General features: G+C 36.9%; 1 protein-coding gene across 16 annotated transcripts in view; it reads left to right on the forward strand.

The window, feature by feature from the left end:
* Znf438 (zinc finger protein 438) overlaps nucleotides 1–26,431 on the forward strand; it is a 194,530-nt gene that overhangs the window by 21,998 nt on the left and 146,101 nt on the right. Inside the window, exon 2 of one of the 16 annotated variants that reach the window (XM_071599919.1) lies at nucleotides 1,216–1,275. The exons of 14 other annotated variants lie outside the window; for them this stretch is intronic. The gene's annotated coding sequence lies outside the window, so the exon portion shown is untranslated. Of the gene's footprint in view, nucleotides 1–1,215; nucleotides 1,276–17,626; nucleotides 17,677–26,431 lie in introns of those variants that run through there. One more of the 16 variants, XM_071599916.1, reaches the window with a different exon arrangement.

Here is a 26,431-nt window from a genome sequence, read left to right on the forward strand (position 1 = left end):
CAGCACTATAATGTAAGGAAACATGAACTAAAATGAATGTGGAGTTTGGATGAAAAAGAATTTCCTTGTTGGATTTTGTCAGAGAGCATGGTAAATAGGATTGAAAGAGGGAGCTCAATGGCTAGTATGTGAATATTTTTGTACATCAAGTCTTTATCAGGTCTATCTAGTATCAAGAGCTAAATATATTTTATATAATATTTTTTAAAAGTAGTAGAAAATAGAATGTAACATTCATCATATATGTGAAGGATTAAAGTATTGGAACACTGGAAAACCAAGAAAAAGATCAACAATTTTGAATGTGTCACAATAACAGGACCAGGAGAAATGCTTGTATCAAGCATGATGAAGGATTGATATCCAAAATACCTAAAGAGTTTTCTCAAACTTAGTGAGGTAAAAATATTAAAATTCAGTACATAAGTGGGTAGAGTGTTTTAGCAGTTAACAAACAGTACAGTAAAATGTGGGCATGCTCACCATAACTGGGTAATCAAAGAAATGCATTTTAAATCAACCTTGAGTTACCACTTCCATTCTCTCAAAGTACTTAAAATAATTCCATGTTCTTGAGGGGTTTAAAAGAAAGGAGCCCATTCGTACTTGTTTGTTCTTATGCTTTATCTATTCCTAGTCACTGCTTTTCTCTGAATATTCTGTGTGATTTTGGGCTCTTGTACCTTATCCTCATGGGTGTTTTCCCTTTGCTTCCTGGTCTCCTGTCCAGGAAAGGGTGAAGGATTTTCACCCTTGTAGAACAGCAGTCAGAACCTGGGGGCATCCCTCCCCACTCAGTGCTGGTGAGCATTCTGCACTGCAGCCCTGGGCACAGGAGTCAGTCCTTGCCACTGGCAGGTGGGTCTTGAGGCCTGAGATGGTCAGGTCCTGCCTCAGAGCCTGGCGTACAGTAATTGTTTGATGACTATTGTCCTAAGTCATTGAACTTTGGTGAATATTTTAATGAACTACAGTACATTGGGTTGTTGAAATAACATGATCATTGGAAGTATGAGTATGGTCAATTTTGTAACTAAGTACAAAATGATATTTTCAGTGTGATTTTAACTTCACTTGAAAAGTAATGTGCATAAAATGAACTGCTTTATATTTTTAGACTATTGATAAACTTTTTAAATTTACTATAGTCTTTATGATAAAATATGTAATTTAAAAAGTCAACTAGCAAACTGACCTCTACCTCCTCCATCACAGACTAACCTCTTGGTGTAAGACTGGAAGACGCCGCACCACACGACACAGATCACCAAAGAGGTTTCCACTTTATTACAAAAGACTGTGTGTTTATATATGTCTAAGGAGAGGTCGCAGGGCTAAGGTAGATAACAGATCGCCCGTTTATGGGCAAGCTTTTCCATATGTCAGTTCCGGAGCCCAAGAAGTTAATTCTAATTGGGGCTAAGGTTTCCCACCAGCAGGGTTTGAGCATTGGCGCCGGCGGCAACGTTTCGTGCCAGTGAAAGAAACAAAGAGGAGAAAGAGGGTCGTTAGACGCCACGCTGGGGTTTTTCTCTGGGGTGCTGCTGCTGTTATATGTTTTCCCAACACTGGGTCTCCTGTCCAGTTATCTGGTCGAACAGGAAGTAGGATGGTCTTGTGGACATTTAAAGATAATTGCATTTATGTGAGTGGAATTAGGTCCTCAAGCATATTTGAACTTACACTGTTCCTTGATGCATGTAGCTTGAGAAATTTTATTTTCTAAATAATTTTATTTTATGGGTGTATAGCACTAGTTTTTAGTTTACAAATGTGTTCCCATTATCAAAGATAAATTCCAAAGCTTCTAATGATGTCAAGTATAAATGGTAATTGATTCCTTTAACATATTTTGAGTGTGACCATCTGCCTGTGACCAACATAGAGAATTTCTTTAAACAAGTCCTTGTCTGTTAGGGAAGACAGACACTCCAGAGGCACTTCATATAGTACCATAAGTGCCATGAACATGTGATGAACAAAGTACAGGGAAGACTGCGGGGAGGGAGAAGTTCTTTTTTCTTTTTTCCATTTTTTTTTTTTTCCCAAAGGAGGCCAGTGAAATGCAAGGTTCTTCTCTAGTGAGTTGACTCCTCAGCAGGACTTCAGAGAATTGACAAAATTTTTTGCCAGGAGGAAGGAAAAAACAAAAAGCATGAACAGAAAGGCAGAGGTAGGGCTGGGGATGTGGCTTAAGCAGTAGCACGCTCGCCTGGCATGCGTGGGGCTCTGGGTTCGATCCTCAGCACCACGTACAAATAAAGATGTTATGTTCACTGAAAACTAAAAAAATAAATATTAACAAAAAGAAAGGCAGAGGTATAGAAGTATAGGATCTGTTCAGAAGCCACTGAAAGATTTTAGAGAGGGATATGACATGGTCAGGTTTGTGCTTTTGAGAGAAAATTGAGGTCAATGTGGAAAATGATTATAACAAGAAGACATGAGAAAAGTGATTCTCAAACTCAGTTCTAAGTTTTGTTTTTTTGTGTGTGCTCTCCCATGTGACATTTAAATAAGTATCCTCAGTGTTTAGATTGCAATATAGATAAAACATTATATTATACACAGTTTTAGCCAGTCAACCTTGTGACCTCACTATACCTATATATAAGGTGTCTCTTCTAAAATTCTGAGTAAGAACCAGTGCACTAAGGAATGAGATCAGTTAAGAGGCCATTGGTGGTGCTTCTTTAAATTCACTGTATAGACTTGGTGTCAGAGTTGATGTATAAGGCTAGAGAAAAAAGGAAGTGCAGACCATTGTTACTCAGATTTTTATGTGCATATGAATTGCCTAGGGAATTAAAAGGTCGGTTCTGATGCAGCAGGTCTGGGGCAGAGCCTGAAATTCAGAATTTTTATAGGTTCTTAGTGATGCCAGCAATTTTTGTCCATGGACCATATTTAAGTAGCAATAGTGAGCTAACTTAGGTGTGAGGCTGCAGTGACTAGATGGTGCTGTCATCATTTGAAATGCAGAACACAAAAGAAAAGAAAGGTTGGGGAGAACCCGAGGAATCTGTGTCTTTCTGGGATGTTTAGATCAAGAATTATTGATAGCTGGAAATTTGGATATTAAGCATAAGGAAAAAAATGAGGCCTAGAGATACAGATTTGGAAATCAGTATTTCATTGTTGGTAGTAAAAGCTGTGAGAATAAATGACATTTCCTGTAAGAAGGAGATAAAAGTCCTATTAGAAAATATACTTATTCCTGTTTCTAGAATTTTGATGCTTCATTCAAGTGACTATAAACCAGCAATGGAGAAGAAACTAGAGAGTTTCTCCCTATAAATAATTCTTGTGGTAAATTCAGGAATGGGGAAGCCGTCTTTGGAAAACAGCCTTCTTCCTTGGTAATGACTGGAGATGAAGTTAAACATTCCATAGATCTGTTTAAGAATGCATTGAAGTATCTTTTTTATTATGAAAATCCATTCATATAAAAATATGTATAAGCGGCTTCAATATGTCAGGCCTTCTTTTCTAAGCTCTGGGTTAAAATAATAGCAAATACAATGAATCCCTGATACAATGGAGCTTATGGGAAGATTGACACAAGTAATTATAATATAGTATGGTAAATGATAATAGGGAAGTGTCGGATGATATGAGAGCCTACATACATCAGGAGCACATGACTCAGTGGGAGACATGGGATGACCTTCCTAAGGAAGTAACATTTAAACTGAGATCAGAAGACTGAGTGGAGGTGACCTACAAAAAGAGGAAAAGATGGGCATGCAAGCAGTGTCTTAGAGGGGAGAAGGGCTTGCAGGTTGGTGTAGTTCAGCATATCTGACCCATAGGGTATGTGGTATGAGATTGATGAGAGATGATCTTGGAGAAGTGAACAAAGTTCATGCTAGGCAGTGATGCCTGGGACTTGGGATAGGGTCAGAAAATGATATAGAAGGAAAAACTATTATTCTACCTTAGTGTAGTTCAAGCAGTAGTCTTATTTATGCATATGATTTTACAAGGTTTTTATGGACTGACCTAATAATGGAATAGTTACATTGTTTCTATAGAAAAAATGTCTGGACTTCCAAAACTGTATTATAATTTAACTTTCAAAAAATTATTTTAACTATTTGGGAACTGCTTGGATAAATGTATAACTCTAGTGCTTTTTGCTATTCATGCTAAAAATGTGCTTTTACTGGTATTTTTTAAAATGGCTAGTGTTGATTGACTCACTCTCTGATAAAAATCAAATAAATGTATCATTCCACAGATGGGATTGAATTTTTTTCTCTTGACCATATTTAGAAAATATATGGAAATAAATGTATTAATATTTATAAATTGTATGGTGCCCTATACCAGGACAGTCTTCCCACCCTAATTACCTCCACCATCCTGAGGGCAGATACACCCTTACAACAGAAAACCCCACCTATTGGAAGAGAAAAGAAGCAGGAAAAATACGGATCTCTAAAACTAGTAACAACAACAACTGGTTTCTTTCTTCAAGTATTTTTTCTCTTTCTCTTCTACCCCTCCATCCTCCGCCCTCACATCTCCAACATATGTGAAACCAAGAACTTTACATGAAAAGGATTTTGAGGACTGAGTCATCTTAATAATATAATATAGAGGTGTTGTATATGCCCTTTTTTTTCTTTTCTTTTTTTCTTTTTCTTCCCTCCTCCAAATTTTACTATTTTAACATCCTGCATTTTTCTAATATATATATATATATATATATATATATATATATATATATATATATATATATGTTTGTTTTATGTACTCTACTGTCTTCCCATGTACTATCTACCCTAAATTACTTCCTGTCTGTTCTCTTGCTACTAACCCTCTTCATTAGATTTCTCTTTCACTCTTCCTAAGATGTATTAACTCTATGTCCTCATATCCTACCTCCTTAGCATATCATCCTACGCCCCACCCCCAGTTTATTGTCTACCATCAGAAACTGTAAACTTTTTTTTGCAAAACTACTGATTCTATTTTAGATAATAATTGAATCCAACATTTCTGTACATTGAGACTAAACTGTAAATGTCTTAATAACAATGAATTGTTCATAGGTGGTGTATTGTTGATACTGGGATCTGTTAACATTGTCCTTCCCCACAAAGGAGACATCTTGGAACCCTACAAGAGCACTATAAACCTATAGGGTAAAAACAATAACACCCTAGACCCACAGAGCTAGAAAGGAAGACACATGAGCAACATGAAAAGACAAGGGAAGAAAGTACCACAAACAAATCAAGACACTACATTATTAGAATCATTGGCAGCCACAGCAAAAGAAATTACAGTGAAGGAATTCAGGATGTATGTGGTTAAAATGTTCTGTGAGCTCAAGGAAGATATAAGAGGCAAATACAGGCAGTGAAAGATCACTTCGACAAGGAGTTACATAAACAAATACAGGAAGCAAAAGATCACCTCAACAGGGAGATAGAGGTTCTAAAAAAAACAAAAACCAAACAGAAATCTTTGAAATGAAAGAAACAATAAACCAAATTAAAAGCTCAAATGAAAGCATCACCAGCAGAGTAGACCACTTGGAAGGTAGGACATCAGACAATGAAGATAAAATATATAATATAATCTTGAAAAGAACATAAACACAGTGATAATGGTAAGAAACCATAAACAGAACATTCCAAGAAATATGGGCTAGCATAAAAAGACCAAATTTAAGAGTTATTGGGATAGAGGAAGGCATCGAGGTTCAAACCAAAGGAATGAACAATCTATTCAATGAAATAATATCAGAAAACTTACCAAACATGAAGAATGAATCGGAAATCAAAATTTAAGAAGCCTACAGGACACCAAATATACCAAAATCAATAGAGTTACACCAAAGCACATCATAATAAAAATGCCCAACATACAGAATAAGGAGAGAATTTTAAAAGCCATGAGAGAAAGGCATCAGATTATATATAGGGGAAAACCAATTAGGATATCGGCAGATTTTTCAACAGAGATCCTGAAATCTAGAAGATCCTGGAACAACATATATCAAGCTCTGAAAGAAAATGGGTACCAACCAAGAATTTTGTATCCAGCAAAATTAAGGGTTAGATTTGAAGGGGAAATAAAAGCCTTCCATGATAAATAAAAGTTAAAAAGAATTTATAGCTAGAAAACTGGAACTACATAACATCCTTGGAAAAATATTCCATGAAGAAGAAACGAAAACCAACAATGAAAATCAGCAGAGGATAGGGAGAAGATGGCGGCGAGGGGAGTGCATTGCCCCCGTGTGCCACGTCACTGTGCGGGAGAATGACTAGTCAGGACGGCTAAAGGCTATCGTGTTAGGAATTTCCAGCAAAAGTGGGGTGCTCCGGAACCTGGAGGAAGGATTTCCATTGCACGAGGATCGGCTACGGGGGCTCAAACGCGAGAGATTTGTCCGCACGGAGGGTCATGCTGCTTGTCCGGCAAATCGCCCCGCGACTAGTGTCGGCGGCGCGCGCTGGGAAACGAGGAGATAGTGACGCAGGGATACAGCGCTGCAGTTTCTGCGGGCTTCTGCCAGCTGTGCAAGCACCGTACTCAGTGCTGAATTCTGGGTTTGAGACGGGGGAAGGAAGCGGTCCAATTCGGTTCTCCACACCGGTCAGACCACAGAGGAGGCCAGCGGCCACCATCTTGGAGAGCTGACGTCACCATCCCTGTTTTTGACTGATCCCAGCTCATTCAGCCGTAGAACAGGTAATCTCAGGCTGCCACTCGCCTGCGGCTTGCAGACAAATTACTCAGGCTCAGTGCTAAATAACCCGCGGAAACTGCTTCTTAGAGCCTGCTCTTATCAGAGCATGCACTGAGCACAGAGCGGCTGAGTTCTGGCTCCCGGAACTGCTCTGGCCCAGGGCTAAGGAGCCCGCGGAAACTGCTTCTCGGTCCGGGTCCTGCTGAGTACTGTGGAGGTAAATACCAACCGAGCCTTCGTGGGCAGTGGCAACGGGACTGAGACGGGGCCTGTGAGGGCCGGTCAGGACTCACCCGTTGCTTTGGTCACCCCGCAAAGGGAATGAAATGCTGCCATTCTCATGGGATACCAACATGGCAGAGATCTGATGTCATCAGAAAGTGGCGGAGGAGAGAACTTCATCAATACCAGAGGGGACAGAAACAGTTGGTCTCCTGGTAGGGAGGGTGAGTCACAGACACCCGAGTCTCTCTCGCTTTGTCGTCGAGCCAGAGGGGAGGAGCGGGGCTGCCACCCGCGCCCGGAGCAGGCCCAGCGGCCTGCCAGCGTGGTACACACGTCACCCCAACTGGAGTAGGGGCAGAGCAGAGCCTTCGCCCGCGCCCGGATCAGGCCCAGCGGCCCGCCGGTGTGGTGGTCACGTGACCTCAATTGGAGTGGGGGCGGAGCGGAGCCGCCACCCGTGCCTGCAGGGTGGGCAGACCTGCGACCAACCTGCAGAACAGGCCCAGAGGTCCGCGGGCGTGGTAGGAGGGGCAGTGCAGACCCGCCGCCCGCGCCTGCAAGGTAGGCAGACCTGTGACAGACCGGCGGATCAGGCCCAGCGGCCTGCCGGCGTGGTACACAGGTCACCCCAATTGGAGTAGGGGCAGAGCAGAGCCACCACCCCCGCCCGCAAGGTAGGCAGACCTGCGACCGACCGGCACAACAGGCCCAGAGGTCCGCGGGTGTGGTAGGAGGGGCAGGGCAGAGCCGCCGCCCGCGCCTGCAAGGTAGGCAGACCTGCGACAGACCGGCGGATCAGGCCCAGTGGCCTGCTGGCATGGTACACACGTCAGCCCAATTGGCGTAGGGGCAGAGCAGAGCCGCCACCCGTGCCCGAAAGGTGGGCAGACCTGCGACCGACCAGCGGAACAGGCCCAGTGGCCTGCCGGCGCGACAGACACGTCACCCCATTTGGAGTAGGGGCAGAGCAGAGCCGCTGCCCGTGCCCGCAAGGTAGGCACATCTGCGACCGACCGGTGGAACAGGCCCAGCGGCCGGCCGGGGTGGTAGGCACGTCACCCCAATTGGAGTAGGAGCAGAGCAGAGCCTTCGCCCGCGCCCGGAACAGGCCCAGGGGTCCGCGGGTGTGGTAGACTAGTCACACCAATTGGAGTAGGGGCAGAGCAGAGCCGCCACCTGCGCCTGCAAGGTTGGCAGACCTGCAACCGAACCGCGGATCAGGCCCGGTGGCCTGCCGGCGTGGTACACACGTCACCCCAATTGGAGTAAGGGCAGAGCAGAGCCGCCGCCCGCGCCTGCAAGATAGGCAGACCTGCGACCGACCGGCAGAACAGGCCTAGGGGTCCGCGGGCATGGTAGACACCTCACACCAATTGGAGGAGGGGCAGACAGAGCCGCCGCCCGCGCCTGCAAGGTAGACAGACCGCCGTCCGACCCTGCAAGGGAGACTTTGCAGCTATACAAGAGCAATATAAATATATAGGGGGAAAATTCAATAGCACAACAGTTTCACCAAGCAGAAAGAAACGCGAACAGTATGAAGAGACAAGGAAAGAAAGGACCACAAGCAATGCAGGTCAACTCAACGTTAGAAGAGGTAATATCTGCAGCAGATGGAATGTCAGATAAAGAATTCAGGATATACATACTTCAGATGATCTGGAGTCTCAAGGAAGACATCAGACAGCAAAATCAGACAATGAAAGATCACTTCGACAATGAATTACATAAACAAATCCAAGAAGCAAAAGATCAACTATACAGGGAGATAGAGGTTATAAAAAACAAACAAACAGAAATCCTAGAATTTCAGGAAGCAATAAACCAATTTAAAAACTCAATTGAGAATACTACCAGTAGAGTAGAACACTTAGAAGATAGAACATCAGACAATGAAGACAAAGTATTTCAACTTGAAAGGAACATAGACAGCTCAGCAAGACTCTTAAGAAACCATGAGCAGAACATCCAAGAAATATGGGATAACATAAAGAGACCAAACTTAAGAGTCATTGGGATACAGGAAGGTATAGAGCTCCAAACCAAAGGAATGAGCAATTTATTCAATGAAATAATACGAGAAAACTTCCCAGACTTGAAGAATGAGAGAGAATCCCAAATCCTAGAAGCCTACAGGATGCCAAATGTGCAAAATCATAAGAGATCCACACCTAGACACATTATAATGAAGATGCCCAACATACAGAATAAGGAGAGAATTTTAAAAGCTACAAGAGAAAGGAAGCAGATTACATTTAGGGGTAAGCCAATCAGGATAACAGCTGACCTTTCAACACAGACTCTGAAAGCTAGAAGATCCTGGAATAACATATTTCAAACACTGAAAGAAAATGGGTTCCAACAAGAATTGTGTATCCAGCGAAATTAAGCTTCAGGATGGAAGATGAAATTAAAACCTTCCACGATAAACAAAAGTTAAAAGAATTTGCAGCTAGAAAACCATCTCTTCAAAACATCCTTGGCAAAACATTACAGGAAGAGGAAATGGAAGATAACAATGAAAACCAACAGTGGGAGGTAGGTCAGTAAAGGGGGGGGGGAAATAATCAAAGAGGAAAACAAACCATGTTTAGTAACATAAATAAACAAATATGGCTGGAAGAACAACCCATATCTCAATAATAACCCTAAATGTTAATGGCTTAAACTCACCAATTAAGAGACACAGGCTAGTAGAATGGATCACGAAACAAGACCCAACAATATGCTGCCTAAAGGAGACGCATTTGTTAGGAAAAGACATACATAGGGTGAAGGTGAAAGGTTGGGAAAAATTATATCACTCATATGGACTTCGGAAACAAGCAGGAGTGTCCATACTCATATCAAATAAAATAGATTTCAAGCCAAAGTTAATCAAAAGGGATAAAGAGGGACACTACATACTGCTCAAGGGAACCATACACCAACAAGACATAACAATCATAAATATATATGCCCCAAACAATGGTGCAGCTATGTTCATCAAACAAACTCTTCTCAAGTTGAAGAGTCTAATAGACCACCATACAATAATCATGGGAGACTTCAACACACCTCTCTCGCCACTGGACAGATCTTCGAAACAAAAGTTGAATAAGGAAACTATAGAACTCAATAACACAATTAATAACCTAGACTTAATTGACTTATATAGAATATACCACCCAACATCAAGCAGTTACACTTTTTTCTCAGCAGCACATGGATCCTTTTCAAAAATAGATCATATATTGTGTCACAGGGCAACTCTTAGACAATATAAAGGAGTAGAGATAATACCATGCATCTTATCTGATCATAATGGAATGAAACTGAAAATCAACGATAAAAGAAGGAAGGAAAAATCATGCATCACTTGGAGAATGAACAATAGGTTACTGAATGATCAATGGGTTATAGAAGACATCAAGGAGGAAATTAAAAAATTCTTAGAGATAAATGAAAACACAGACACAACATATCGGAATCTATGGGACACATTGAAAGCAATTCTAAGAGGAAAATTCATTGCTTGGAGTTCATTCCTTAAAAAAAGAAAAAAACCAACAAATAAATGATCTCATACTTCATCTCAAAATCCTAGAAAAAGAAGAGCAAAACAACAGCAAAAGAAGTAGAAGGCAAGAAATAATTAAAATCAGAGCTGAAATTAATGAAATCGAAACAAAAGAAACAATTGAAAAAATTGACAAAACTAAAAGTTGGTTCTTTGAAAAAATAAATAAAATCGACAGACCCTTAGCCATGCTAACGAAGAGAAGAAGAGCGAGAACTCAAATTACTAGCATACGGGATGAAAAAGGCAATATCACAACAGACACTTCAGAAATACAGAAGATAATCAAAAATTATTTTGAATCCTTATACTCCAATAAATTAGAAGATAGTGAAGGCATCGATAAATTTCTTAAGTCATATGATCTGCCCAGATTGAGTCAGGAGGATATAGACAACCTAAACAGACCAATATCAATTGAGGAAATAGAAGAAACCATCAAAAGACTACCAACTAAGAAAAGCCCAGGACCGGATGGGTATACAGCAGAGTTTTACAAAACCTTTAAAGAGGAACTAATACCAATACTTTTCAAGCTACTTCAGGAAATTGAAAAAGAGGGAGAACTTCCAAATTCATTCTACGAGGCCAACATCACCCTGATACCTTAACCAGACATAGACACTTCAAAGAAAGAAAACTACAGACCAATATCTCTAATGAACCTAGATGCAAAAATCCTCAATAAAATTCTGGCAAATCGGATACAAAAACATATCAAAAAAATTGTGCACCATGATCAAGTAGGATTCATCCCTGGGATGCAATGCTGGTTCAATATACGGAAATCAATAAATGTTATTCACCACATCAATAGACTTAAAAATAAGAACCATATGATCATCTTGATAGATGCGGAAAAAGCATTCAACAAAGTACAGCATCCCTTTATGTTCAAAACTCTAGAAAAACTAGGGATAACAGGAACAAATACCTGTTCCTGTAAGTTATATTTTCTTGGTCATCTGAATTGGATTTGCATTTTACTTTTGGCTTCTTCCAGTCTCTGCAGTTTCAAATTCATTTTTAGATAAGTAGAAGGATATTTCTTTGCTGCCATTTACAGTTTAAGCAAAACGAGAGAGAAACAAAATGTTTTGACCACTTGTTAAGGTCCTGGGATGATTGAATGAGTGCACCTATGACTCTCAAGGACTGTACTAATCATATTGAAATGTCTTTTATTTTTATAAAAAAGCAAAAGCAAACAGAAAACTTTAAGGTAAGATGTCATTATTAGACCCATGACTCCTGGTGTAACTCCAAACTATATTGAAATTCTTCTTGGGTATTGTCCTCTCCAGAGACATTTCCCAGTATTTATTAAATTTGCATATCTTTAAAAAAATAAAAAAAGAAAATCAGCATAGGGAGGTAGTACCCTAATGGTTTTCAAAGGATTCTTAAAAGTTAAGGATTCCCTCCCTAAACCATATTATGGTATGTGTTATATACCAAGAAAGTATTAAAAAAAATGAAACTGACATGATAATTGTAATTAATAGAAAGTAAAAAATTAGTACTACCAAAAGATGGACATGCAAGCAGTGTCACTAAAGTCAATTGGAATGCAAAAAGTAAACAAAGTATAAAATGCCTAGCTTTTAAAAAATACTTATCCATAGGCTCATCATTGTCATCATCATCGCCAGCTATTGTTAGCACTAGAAATAGTTGAATTTTTAAAGCAGGAAGAAGCCAGTAAGGCAAGCCCTTTATTAATTAAGTCTATTTGAGCTTTATTTTGTTTAATGAAACTGTAAGCTGAAACTGAAACTCTTACTTTTCCATGTCTGCAACTGGCAAAGTTAATTTTATCCATATCCATCTCAGAAAAAGCATCTTTCTGTATCAAAATGCTTTCAGCTTGCAAGTAACAAAAGACTCAACTGAAAATGACTTCCAAGTAATAAGTACATTTTATTATCTTATATATCTAGAAGATCTGGTTTTATAGTTGTTTCATGCAACAGCAATCCTGGATGAGTTGCCTTTTGTCCTCAGACTTCTCCCTTCCTGGTCTACAGATGGCAGCTTGAGCTCTAAGAATTTTACCTACATAACAAAATAATCAAAGTTGTAAGAAAAGAGGGTATCTCTTTTATGTTTTTTTAAGAGTAAAGTAGATTTTCTCAGAAGCCTTCTAGAAGACTTGATTTCCCTAGCCAAAATTGTATCTCATATGCCTCAATTGCATCTCAGGGGACTACAGGTCCTGGTTAGTTAAGACAAGTCAAAATTCATGGCCCCTGCCAGAGGGAACACAATCAGGATTCTGTTACTCTTTAATTCCTCCCAAGGCCAATTTATTTTTGCCTGGGCTCTTAATCCCTTTCAATCTCTTGGAGGATCCTACTCTGTTAATCATTCTTCTTGCCTGTATTTTCAGTTTCTCTCTTCTCACTCTTTCTTAATTCAAATTTATTGGAAGAAGAATCTACAGATACCATCTCCATTTTTCCCCTCCTGTTTTTTCCCTTAAATTCCCTGCAATTTGGATTCTGCTCTTCCCAATAAAAAGCCTCCTTTTTTTTGTCATTTTCAGTGACTATCTGATTGCCTAATCCTTTTTCATTTTCTTTACTTTTTCATTGATTTTCTTTCACTTTTGTCTTTTTGTTCTGTATTTCACTTGTTTGTACTGTACTCTATCATTTTCTTCCTTCTGATTGCTTAGGGTGAATTTGTTCTTTTGCTACGTTTTCCTCTTCTTTAGATAGAAGATTAGGTTATTAATTTAAACCATTCTTTTTTTTAATAGCTGTTATTTACCCTCTATGCACTGTTTTATTTAGCTATATCCTATAAATTTTGGTATGTTGTTTTGGTTTTCATTTTTTTTGCAACATATTTTTCCCACTTCCTTTATAAATTTCTTATTTAAAAAATTGGTTATTTAGGAGTGTGTATGTTCTAGAAGTCTCAGTCTATAGATTGCCAATTCCATTCCTCAGGGCCTGAGGCAAGGCAGGACATCATGGTGGAAAAGTGTGTTGGAGGAAAGTGACTCAGAAAATTGCACTGAGAGGCAGAGAGAGAGAGCTCTGCTTAGAAAGGACAGAATATAAACTCCAAAGGCATGCCTCTAGTGACCCACCTCCTCCAGCCACACCCTATCTGCTTACAATTACCACCAAGTTAATCCCTAGCAGGGGATTAATACACTAATTAGGTTAAACCTATCATAACACAATCATTTTACCTCTAAACTTTCTTACATTGTCTCACACATGAGCTTTTGGGGACATCTAACCATAACAGTACATATATTTAAGATAAGGTAAAAACACTTCACAGGTTCTTATTGATACTGCAATTTTGAGTTGAGACTATACTGTGCTCAGATCTTCCATTTGTATCTCTTTTCCTCTGCACTAAAAGGCTTTCAAGGACATAAGTGATTATAGAATTAGAAAATCCAATTATTATTCATCCATTTTTATTCCATATTATACAGGTGACATAATATAGGATAGTAATAATATTGAGTGACAACACTAACACTATTGAGAATATTAAAATACATATTTTTGTGTATACTCTAACCATCTTACTAGTATTTGGGGCTCTAGATATTTTCTGACCCTTTATTTAGCAATATTCTAGAGGACCTTCACTGACTCCCTGCTGGAAGGAGGGTACAAAGAGGAGTAAAACACATCCCTGTTCTCCAGAAGCTAAGTACGGGTCAGCGTTGTTGGTTTGTGTGGTATCATTCTGGTATAGAAAGGTGTGGCCATAGAATCTGGGATTCTTTTTTGCTTTAAAGTAATGTTAATGATTTGATTGCATGCTTCCTAAAGTGAAACCCTTTCTCTCACGGTCTACTCCTATCAGGAATAGCTTCCTTTTGGTAGAGATCTTCCATATGTGTAGTCTCCCTTTATACTATATTAGTCAAGCAGGGTTCTTCAAAGAACCTGAACTAGTAAGGTAGATGGATGGAATGATGGATGGATGGATGGATGTGAGAGCAAGGGGGGAGAGAGGGAGAGTGTACGTATTTTAAGGAACTGGTTCACATGATTATGGGAGCTGACAAGTCTGAAATTTGTAGGACAGGCCAGCAGACTAGAAACTCAGGCAAGATTCGCATGTTAATAGTCTTGAGGCCAAGTTTCCTTAGGAAACATCAGTCTTTTCTGATAAGTCCTCCTTTTGATTTAATAAGACCCACCATTTATAGAGGGCAATCTGCTTTATTTAAAATCAGTTGAGTATAAATGTTAATCACATCCACAGACTTCTCATGCAACGCCTAAATTAGTGTTAGACTACACAGCTGGACACCATAACGTTAGCCAAGTTGACACATAAAATTAACCATCACACCTGGGTTGAACAGTAAATTTGTTGTCCAAATTGAGATTTGTTTTTTGAGAATAGGGAGTTATAAATAAATCTATATAATTATGTACATAGAATATTTTATAGTTATGTGATTTTATTCATTTACATTGTTTTTTTTTTTTCCATTGGTGAACCTATAAAATAGTCCTATTAGGAAAATTATTCTAAAAATATTAACATTTATCTGTGTTCATTAAAGCACAACAAAAACTGTTCTTTTGAGTTTCTCAACATTAAAAAGAACAGTAAATGTAATATATATTATTTTGTATCTTAGTCATAAATTGGGTATTTACATATTTCTGAAAAATGAATTTTAAAAATTAGCTGTATTATTTTTAATTGCCTCAGAAAATTGTGGTTTTTATCAAAGTTGCATTTAATGGTTGCTAGTTTTTTTGGGGGAGGAGGGGGATACCCAGTATTGAACTTAGGGGCACTTGACCACTGAGCTACATTCTCAGCCCGATTTTGTATTTGATTTAGAGATGGGGGTCTCAGTGAGTTGCTTGGTGCCTCACTTTTGCAGAGGCTGGCTTTGAACTCATGATCCTCCTATCTCAGCCTCCCGAGCTGCTGGGGTTATAGGTGTGTGCTACCGCACTTGGCAAATTACTAAATTTAAAAACAATGAAAAATATGAAAAATTCTGTTGATTTCTTTTAAACCGCTGCTATTCTCTGTGAATTATGATTTAAAAATTTTAGAATAGGATCTCAAATCATAAATACTAAGGTACCTGTCAATTTCAAAGCAAATTCTACTAAATTGAGATTATTCTAAAATTTTGAAGTTTTGAAATAGTTTAACATGTAAATATTCCAGCCCATATTATTTAACAGATATTGCTCTATTTAGAAGACAAAATTTTTAGAAGACAAAGCTTGTTACATAAATTGTATCTATTTTATAGGTCTTGAAAAAATTTATCAAATTTACGTGCTGTTAATTTTTAGGGATTCATTCTTAGGTTTATTTCATTTTGCCATGCATTATAAATAAGTTCTCTTTAAATATTACATATTGAATTAAAAGATTTTTTTTATTATTTTGGCTGCTGTTATAAAATACCATAAATTGAGTGACTTAAATAACAAGCATTTATTTCTCATAGTTCTTGAGGCTGCGAAGTCTAAGACCAAGGTGCTGGCAGATTCATTGTTTGACAAGGGCCTGCTTCCTGGTTGCAGAACTGGTTTGATCTTACGTCCTTATATGACCCTTCCTTTGTGTGTGCACTGAGCAAGAGGGAGGAAGGGAGAGACAGAGAAAGATCTTGTCTCATTATTTTATAAAGGCCTTAATATTATCATGAGGGTCCCAATTACATAACCTAATCTAACTTTAATCACCTCTCAGATGCCATACCTGGAAATACTATCACATTAGGTATTAGGACTTAAACGTAAGTGTTTTGCAGCAGGGACACACATTTTTAATCCATAGCTATTTCCAACTGAGTTTGAACAAAATGAAACCAGATTTAGAAAGTGATTGAAAATCATCAGTACTATTGATTTTGCCAAGTGGATCAGCCTAACTTTGTATCTCTTAGGAACAGTAGTTTGGTATTCACTAATTAAGTGTTCATGGTAAAATTATAAAACTTAACTATTCTGAATGAGAACCAACTGTAATTTTGTCTTTATTGTTGAACTTTTAAACTGAATTGAAATAGCAATTACAGCAATATCAGGTGTTTCATGTTCTACAGGATGAACATCCAAAAGCTTTACTTTGATTTCACAAATTACATGGGGCAATCAAGCCATTATTGGAATTAATTGATTTTTCATTTGACACTGATAGAAAGCTGAAATCATTAAATTGAACGTCTTCTATTAATGAAGCCAAGAAAGTTAACATGTATCACTTTACCTTGACTGCGTAAAACAATTTTGAATTAGAACTGAGATTTCTTAAAAAGTCATTTGATCTAGATGAAAAGTCATGCTTTATAGAGTAAAATATAAAACACTTTCTCTGCCTGCTTTTATTTCATTGTGTTTGGGCAAGTCATAAGCTGAGGCAGCAGCATTGGGTATTTTGGGTACTCTCTTTGAGAGTCAGGTGTCAGTTATGATACTTATAAGAGGTAAGTTACTGCTAAGTGTCTTTCAGATTTAGCTACATGTTAAATTGATAAATGGCTTCACTGCCTATGCATCTCATACATGAGTCTGAGCTCATGCCAGAGCCTAAGTGAAAATTACAAATGTGTCCCAGTTTATTTCAGTGGTATCATGAAAAAATTTGTTGGAAAATGAAAAATCTAGGACATATGATAATTTGGTTGGGGCGCTGAGATGGTGGCATAAATTAGGATTGTCTCGGTGAAACTGACACACATGGACACTTTACCTTTCAAAAATCTCCTAACACCAAATTCTTGATTACTGTTTTCCCATCAAAAAGGATATGCCCTTAATATGATTCACTTGTTTATGTCTGTTTAGTAATTTCCACAGCATTATGCACTTAGAAAAGAATGTGAAGCACTCTTAGTCAGTTTTATTCATTGTGTCATTTCTTTTATTTCTGGAACATTTTCTAATCATCTTAAAACTTTTATTAAATTTTATGTGCTTTCACTTTTAAAGTAAAGATAATAATAATAATAAAACATGCATTTATTTTCCTTGAAATTAGTTTTTTGTTATCTTAATACAAATACACAGTAATTAAAAATGAAAGTTGAAAATTAAAAGAAAGTAATTTTTATATATATTTGATAAAACTGGATTATCTGAATATATGATTATAATACTACTTTATATTCTATTACAAAATTAATTGAAAAGATTTACTCTATGACTATAAGAGCCTTGGGAGATAGGTAAGTGACAAGGCTCTTTTGAAGAGCTATTTCTGAAACATTAAGTCATTTGATCTCATAGGTTCGTGGCAAAGGAGATGGGCCATCTCTAAGTGATTTACTTCTTTTTCTCTTAATACATTAGAAGAAGTATCATGTTTACATGATTCTTCATGTAAATTTTCTCTAATACCTAATGATCAATCATATTTTCCAGGGAATTTCAGTTTATTTTTTATAATAACCATAATAAGAATAGCATTAATAAGACATTGAAGTGTACCAAAAGTTACTGCAGTAAAAAAAAAAATCATTAAGTGCAAAGTTCCTTGAGATGCATCTAGAAACTGAAAAAAAGTGTTAATGGGAAAATAGATAAAATCTAGTTTAGTTCAAAATAACAAATCAGTTTTAATTTCTTAGTTTTAACAAATGTTGCCAAGTTGTTAACTTTAGGGGAAAGTGGGTGAAGGGTGTACAGAAACTCTGTAGTGTGTTTGTGAATCTATTTTGTAAGTCTAAACTTATTCCAAAATAAGCTTAAGGCAAAAAAGCCAAAGTTTGTTGATTTGAGAATTATAATTTGGAAATAGATTTTCTGTGTAATGGTTTGAAAAAAAATCAAAATTATTCATTACCTTTAAAAATACAGACTCGGTGAAATAGAGATGGGGGGAAAATGTAATCATAGGAATTGTGGAATTTCATTTTTTGAACATTGGCATGCTGTTCATGAACTTGTCCTAGTACTTAGTTATAGGCATTCTCTTTGATTCCTTTAAGACATTTGTGTATTCTTTGATCATTTTCTGTAGCATTTTCTTTTAATACAAGCAGGCCCTTTAAATGGTTCTCAGTATGCTGCCCACCCCTCTCTTTGTTAGTGTACTAGAGACAAAATGTCAATGATGTGACTCAGTGGTTTGGAATTAAGACCTTGTTAAGTATAGTTTTGTTCAGTTGTACCTACTTGAGCTTCTAGGTCAAGTTCTAGACATAGTTGACCTATTGTTAATGAGTATGAATAAAGATGAGCATAACTTAAATAGCCTTTCTGTAATTGAGCTAAAATAATTTAGAATCGATTGCTGCCAGATAATAGAAATTCTGTTTCCAAAATGGACTTTATCATGAAAACTCTTAAATTTCTATAAATATTAAAAGATCATAGAATGAAACTCTGTAGTTCACTGAAACTGTTATGTAACTTCTCATTAATAAAATAACCATGCTAGTCTTATGAATGGTTTCCTGCTTCTGTTGCCAACTTCAGTAATTTTAGTTAAAATTCATAAAGGGAAATAGAAATATATTACAATTAAGGATATAGACATTTAAAACAATAGACCCAGGCCTGAATGATTCTTACAGGCTTGGAGATTTCTGTTTTGTTTAATAATCTTTATTCAGAATTGGTATTATTAATCTTATGTTAATAGAATTTACAACTCTACTTTTTTGTTGTATAGCATTATTGTTCCAACTTTCATAGGGAAGGAAAAAAGGATAATTTTTTTTCAGACCAAGTTTGAAATCTGTTGATCATATAATATGTCACTCAAAACAAAATGAAATCAAATGAAACTTTTATTATTCTGTACTATAAGAGCATTAAAAGTGCTGTTTTTAAGGACATGCTTAACATTTAGCTGGTTGTTATTTTGTGGTCATAAAAGTGAGAATAAAAGAGAATAGCTATTATATATTGTGCAATTACAAACAAGGCTTTTTACTGTTATTTAATCTTCACTAAACCTGAGAGGTAGATTGGAATTCCCTTTATAAATGAGGCTGGGAGAGTAACAGGTATCTGTATGCTATCCCTGAGACTATGGGGCAAAAAGAACAAGATCCCTTTGTTTGTAGTACCCGCAACTTGGTTCACGTTTTTAGCAGCTTCCAGGAAATGCTGACACATTTTCATGAACATATAGTAAACTTCAGATTACTTCTACTTTTTCTGGGAAAGAGTACTAGATAATACTGGGTGACCTAGAACAGATTCTCTGGAGAGACCAGCCTGCATAATAAGTTCTCCTGTTTCTTGTTCTACCCTTGATATGGCAGAACCCTAACATGCCAGCTGTTTTCTATTACCTAATTAACCTGTTAACCTGATAAATTACAGAACACTCACTTATTGTGGGCTTCTTTGATCATATGCCAGGAATTTTTGGCAGCTCTGGGGAACATGCTCACAACATGCATTTGGTCAGTTAGGTAATGAAGTTCTTAGTTGGCATGGGAACTTGGATTCAGAAACTAGGACAGTTGCCAGAGATGGAGTCCTTGTGCATATGACAGGTGAAATTCAGCTTTTCAGACTCAGTCAGTTGGTCAGGAGTTAGAAATTGAGTTGGTTTGTTAAACAGTTTTGTCAGTCCCCTTTTCAGATCACCTCAGTGGCTACTCACCAGACTCAAGATAAAACCCCAAGTCTAATGTTTCTCCAAATTCTGTTTCGCTTACTCTGCCTTACCCATACTTGCCTCCTTGCAACTCCTTCGATACTCCAAATCTATTTATAATCGACTCATTTCACCTCCTTCTCTATGCTAAACCCTCTCTCTAGTTAGCTTAGCCTGTAACTTGGTACCAATGGTGATAAACTTTTTTTTTTTTTTTTGGATACTGGGGATTGAACCCAGGGCCCTTAACCACTGAGCCACATCCCCATCCCTTTTACATATTTTCTTTAGAAATAGGGTTTTTACTTAGTGCTTAGGGCCTTGCTAAGTTGTTGAGGCTGGCTTTGAACTCACAATCCTCCTGCCTCAGCCTCCCGAGCTGCTGGGATTATAGGCATGTGCCACTACGCCTGGCTAGTGGAGATAAGAGAGAAGAGCTCACATTTAGAATTGTCTAGCAATGTAGTAGTAGACGTCTCACTAGAAATTTTATAGTTTCTGTCATTTGAATTGCTTTCAAGTATAACAGGGAGTAGAGTTTTAAAGTTATAGAAAGAGGGGCTGGAGTTGTGGCTCAGTGGTAGAGCACTTGCCTAACATGTGTTAGGCACTTGGTTTGGTGCTCAACATCGCATATAAATAAGTTAATTAAATAAAGGTCCATCAACAGCTAAACAAAAATTTTAAAAAATTAAGGTTATAGAAAGACATAGCTGGAAACAAAGGGAAAGAGTTACAGGGATTTAGACTCAGTATAAGTAGCACTATAATGAGTAACTTGGCAACAGCTACATCTGCATGAAAACAGCTTGAGCTACTTTATCAAAAGGTGAATTCTCCATCACTTACAGCATATAATGGAGGCTGATCTCCCTCTTGCAGAGATGTTGTTGAGGAAATATGTGTTGAGTAGAGTGGGGAGAGTTCATTTCTAAGATTTTCCCAAGTCAGAGATTATATTAATTTTTAGAATCCTCTTTTTTTTCCAGAAGCAGTTCTTCTCACAGTCCTCAGATTCTTTCTCTCATATTTGTATTGGGAAACTTTCTCCACACAAGTAAACATCACTTTTAGCTTATAGTTGTCAGTAGTTGAAAGGAAGAATAGTTGCTTTCAATGTTGATTTCTTGTCAGATTGGCCAAATGCTCTTCCAAAAATTTTTCTTTGAGACTTTTTCACTATTTTGATTGACCTTTTGTCTAAGTAAATAAGCATACATAAATTCTTATTAGATTTTAGTTGCTAAACAAAATTTGCCAAATCTAAGAATAAAAGAACATGCTATTTGGAAACAGCGTTTGGTTATAGTTTGCTAAAAGTGGAAAATGCACCTCATCTCTACCCTTATTCTAGAAACTCCTTGAGAAGTAGCGACTGTGTTTTGAGGATTTTATTTGAGGGTTAGGCAGTCTCTTCCCTTTTCTTCAAAGAGGGAAAAATATGACTTAAGTAATGGAGAACATTAAGTTGCAAGCATTTTTAGTTAGACCTGAGTAAGGTAATGGCCTGATATGCAAATTCAGATTTCTTATAACTGCTGAATTGAAGTACTTGGAATTAATAATACAGGAAAGAATGATTTTCAGGGCCTTAAAGTATTTAATATTTGATCAATTCTGGAAGCTAGCACCTCGGTGATAGAATAATGTTTAAAAACTATCTCTGGCCTGGCACAACTTCCTTTAGCATCTGGGCCTCTCCACACCTGGCCCCAAGGTGTGTTTTGGCATACCAATAGAGTTCTGATGAATGAAAATAGAGTTCTGATGAATATACTGTTTCTGACTCTCCAAGAAAGGCCTGAATTCCTTAATTTATTTGAATCTCTTCCGGATTCTATATCTTCTCTGGGTTTCCTGCCCCTTTTCCATTATAGCGCTCTCTCTCTGTCCTTTAGATTCAACTCTGCTTTTTTCCTAATAATTATCTTGACTTCACCCAAACAGAATTGTTATTCTGACTCAACACATGTAGTTTGGATTATCTCCTCTATTGATATTCTTGTCTTGACTTGAGCCAGGATCCTACTAGGAGGAGAGAGAGATTATAAAGATAGTATGAGCATTGCACTTTCATGGTTCTTGATCTCTTGCCCCAATGCAAATTGAGTTTAATTTTTTCACTTGACCATAGCAAAAGGCTAAAATATGCACCCATCTCTTAAAACCAGTAATGAAGCAATAAATGAAGAACAAGAAGAAATTCTTGAAATGTTTTAATGTCTTAAAAATCTCTCTGTCATTCAGGTACTTGGTACACATATAAGCAGGGATGAAATGAAAGAGGTTTTAACCTACATACAATTATGTTCATAAGTTCAGATTTTTTTTTTTTTTGTACCAGGGATTAAACTCAGGGGCACTTGACCAGCCCTGTTTTGTATTTTATTAGAGACAGGGTTTCACTGAGTTGCTTAGCACCTCGCTTTTACTGAAGCTGGCTTTGAACTCGTGATCCTCCTGCCTCAGCCTCCCGATCCACTGAGATGGTAGGAATAAACTGGTAGGAAGTCAAATCCATTAATATATAGAAAGTGGGTTTATTACAGGAATGCAGGGTTGTTTTAACATTGAAAATCACCAACATAATTTATTATTTTAACAGATAAAAGGAAAAAAATATATGATCCTGTCAATAGTTATAGAAAAATCATTAAATTCTTTGGTCACTTATGATAAAAACTATCAGGAGACTAGACATAGAGTGGAACTTTCTCAAGAAAGAGATATACACCAAATTTCTAGTCAAAATTTCATTTAATGGCCATTTAATTCAATTCCTTAAGGTGAGGAAAAATCCAAGTAGGCCCACTCTACCTGCATTCTTCTGTTTTTGAAATGGAGGCCCAGACTAGTTTAGTGAGGCATTAGGTTAGGGTTAGGGTTAGGGTTAGAAGCAGGTGGCCATATATATTGATAAGGAGTAAGTAAAATGTTCTTTATTTGCAAATGACATTTCTTGTACAAAGAAAATGCTAAGAAATCTCCAGAAGCAAACTAGAATTTATATTAGAATTTAACAAAGATTGCAGGACACAAAGTATATTTACAAAATTAGGTGTACATGTACTCCCTACCAATGAACAATTGGAAATTGAATTATAATTTATATGGACATAAAAAGACTCTAGAGGAGTAAGCAAAAATAAAAATTATAGTGTTACAGAACATTCACTACCTAATTGAAGATTTTCTTTGAAACTATAGTGATCAAGGCAGTATTGGCCTAAGGATAGACATAGACCAATGGAATAGAGATTCTAGAAACAAATCCAGGCATCTATAGTCCATTGATTTTTCAAAAGTCATGCCAAGGAAATTCAATGAGGAAAAGGTAGTCTTTTCAGTAAATGGTACTGGAATGCCTGGATAGCCATGTGGAAAGGTTAACATAGTCCTTACTTCTGTACACAGAAATAACTTGAAAGAAATCATGGACCTAAATAGAAAAGATTAAAACTGTAAAACTTGAAGAAGAAATCACAGAAGAAAATATTCAAAAACTTGGAGTAGGTAAAGATTTCTAAAGATAAAAATGCATGAGCCATAAAAGATTAAAAGTTGATAGATGTGACTCCATCAAAATTCAAAACATATTCTTCAATGGATTTAAAAAAAAATGTAAAGTCAGACTGGGGTTGTAGTTCAGTGGTAGAGCACTTGTGTCACATGTGTGAGGCACTGGGTTTGATCCTCAGTACTACATAAAAATAAATAAATAAAAATAAAGATATAAAAATACATTATAAAGGCAATTCTTTGCATTTCACAATACATGTACTTGACAAATGCTCTGTGACCAGAACACATAAAGAACTCTTATAGCTCATTAATGAGGCAATCTTATTTAAAGAATAGGCAGAAAAGGATTATAAATAGCTAGTATAGTACCGGAAAAGGTGTTTAACATCATTTGATTTTCAGCAAAATACAAATCAGTAAAATAATAAGATAATGTTATATACTCGCTAGAATAGCTAAAATTAAAAATTTAAAACAAGCAGTACCAGTGGCTGAGATGTGGTCCAATCAGAACTTTCACATATTGCCAATGGGAATGTAAAATGTTGAAACCTTTTTGGAAAACAGTAGTTTCTTATATTAGCATAAGACCCAACAATTCTCTTAAATATTTACCTAACAAAAATTAAAAGATATGTTCACATATAGACTTGTACATGAATGCTTATATAAGTAGATTATTGCTTATCAGAAATACTTGGGACCAGAAGTATTTCAGATTTTTTAAGTTGATATATTTTCATAGTCTTTACCAGTTGAGCATCACTAATCTAAAAATCCAGAATCTGAAATGCTCCAAAATCTAAGACTTTTTGCACATTATATTGGCATTCAACACATTTTGAATTTTGGAGCATTTCACATTTTAGAATTTTGGTTTAGGGATGCTCAGCCTGTAGCAGCTTTATTTAAGAGCCTCAAACTGGAAACCGATATCCATCAAGTAATAACTGAAAAAACATTGTGGTATGTTCATGTGGTGGAATACTATTCAATAGAAAAGGGGGTAAAGTACTGACATGCACAAATAATATGTATGTATTCAGATACATGATGCTAATAGACCAGACACAAAAGAATACAAACTCTGTGATTCCATTTACTGCACAGATTAGTACATCCGAAATTCTGGAAAAGACATTTAATCTATGGTGACAAATATAGACAGGTTGCCTACAGCTTAGGGTGGGTTGTGATGAACCTGTATGCAGTGTAAGGAACTGTTTGGGATGATATGTAAGTTCTGTATCTTTATTATGGCAGTGATAATATGAGTGTATAAATTTGTCTAAAGCCATTGAAAAGTATACTTAGCGTTTGTGTGTGTGGGTGCGCTTATGCATTACTATTTGTGAATTATGCCCTAGTAACATTGTTTAAAAAAAATTCCTGGTTCTCAAATTTCAAAAGTTATTTTGCTAGCAAAAGATTAACTTCTGTCTAATGTTAGAAGACATTTTGTAAGGACTGAAACTTAGTTGACCTGAAAAAATCATTTGGATGGATCAGTGTGAATATAAACGATACATTGAATTAAATATCCTTAAATATGGAGAAAGTCGATAAATTTCCACATACCTTCTAGCCAGTGTATTGGAATAGGACCCAGGCATCTTCAGAATGTATTGGTGTTCTTTTCTATTTTCTTAGATTGATATATTTTAGTACCATTGGCACTGAGAAACATCTAGCTAACATTGCAAATAATCTGTTCTTGGTTTTATTGTAATTTTCCTGATTAATAAGTTGAATTTTATTTTTTTTTTAGCTTGAAAGCATGTGTGGAAAGGGCAACAGTGTTCCTTAGAATTTATTCTTTCTTTTAGAAACAGAATCCCTAGATTTAGCATATTGTGTAGCTACCCATCTAGATCCTATGCTTTTCAGCTTCTCTTGGAGCAGGGGTGGATGTGTGACAAATAAGAAGTGAATGATAATGTGAGTAGGGTCACCTCCTTAAACACATACCTGCCTTCTTTTTTTTTTTTTTTTTTTTCCCCCTACTGGCTGGGATGTTATACCAGTTATAACAGCCATCTTAGATATGGAGCTGGAAATCATATGGAGGATGGAAGAGCCAGCGGTGGATTCTTAAGTGATCTTGTGATGCATACCTTTCCCTGGCACCCTTTGTTGTTACACAAAAAGGAAAAATACCTGTCTTACATGAGCTATTGTTCTTTTTATTCTCCTTGTGTGGCAGAAAGTTTCTACATTAATACAAAAATGGAAAGCATTTAAATTTTTAAAGTCTTTCTCTGTATACAAAAAATATATATTGTTGTTAAAATAATTTTTAAAATAGAATGTGATTGTATACCAAGAGTTTCTTCTTGATGCCATAGGCTATTTCCCAGATTATGAAGTTACAATTAAACTTTTGAAATTTTATTAATTTTCTCATAATTTTATGGTTGTCTTTATGGGATATTTTATGATCAGTTTTGGTGAAGTTATACAGATTTTTTGCTTGTTTTATTTTTTATTCTAATTTGTTATATAACAGCAGAATGTATTACAATTCACATTACACTTATAGAGCACAATGTTTCATATCTCTGGTTGTATACAAAGTATATTCACACCATTCGTGTCTTCATACAAGTACTTAGAGTAATGATGTTCATTTCATTCCCACCATCTTTTCTACCCTCATACCCCTTCCCTTCCCCTCCCACTCCTCTAGCCTATCTGGAGTTCATCTAATCCTCCCATGCTCCCCCCTCCCATCCCCACTATGAATCAGCCTCCTTATATCAGAGAAGACATTCGGCATTTGGTATTTTGAGATTGGCTAACTTCACTTAGCATTATATTCGGCATTTGGTATTTTGAGATTGGCTAAC

This window comes from Marmota flaviventris, chromosome 12 (assembly GCF_047511675.1).
Source record: "Marmota flaviventris isolate mMarFla1 chromosome 12, mMarFla1.hap1, whole genome shotgun sequence".
NCBI lineage: Eukaryota > Metazoa > Chordata > Mammalia > Rodentia > Sciuridae > Marmota > Marmota flaviventris.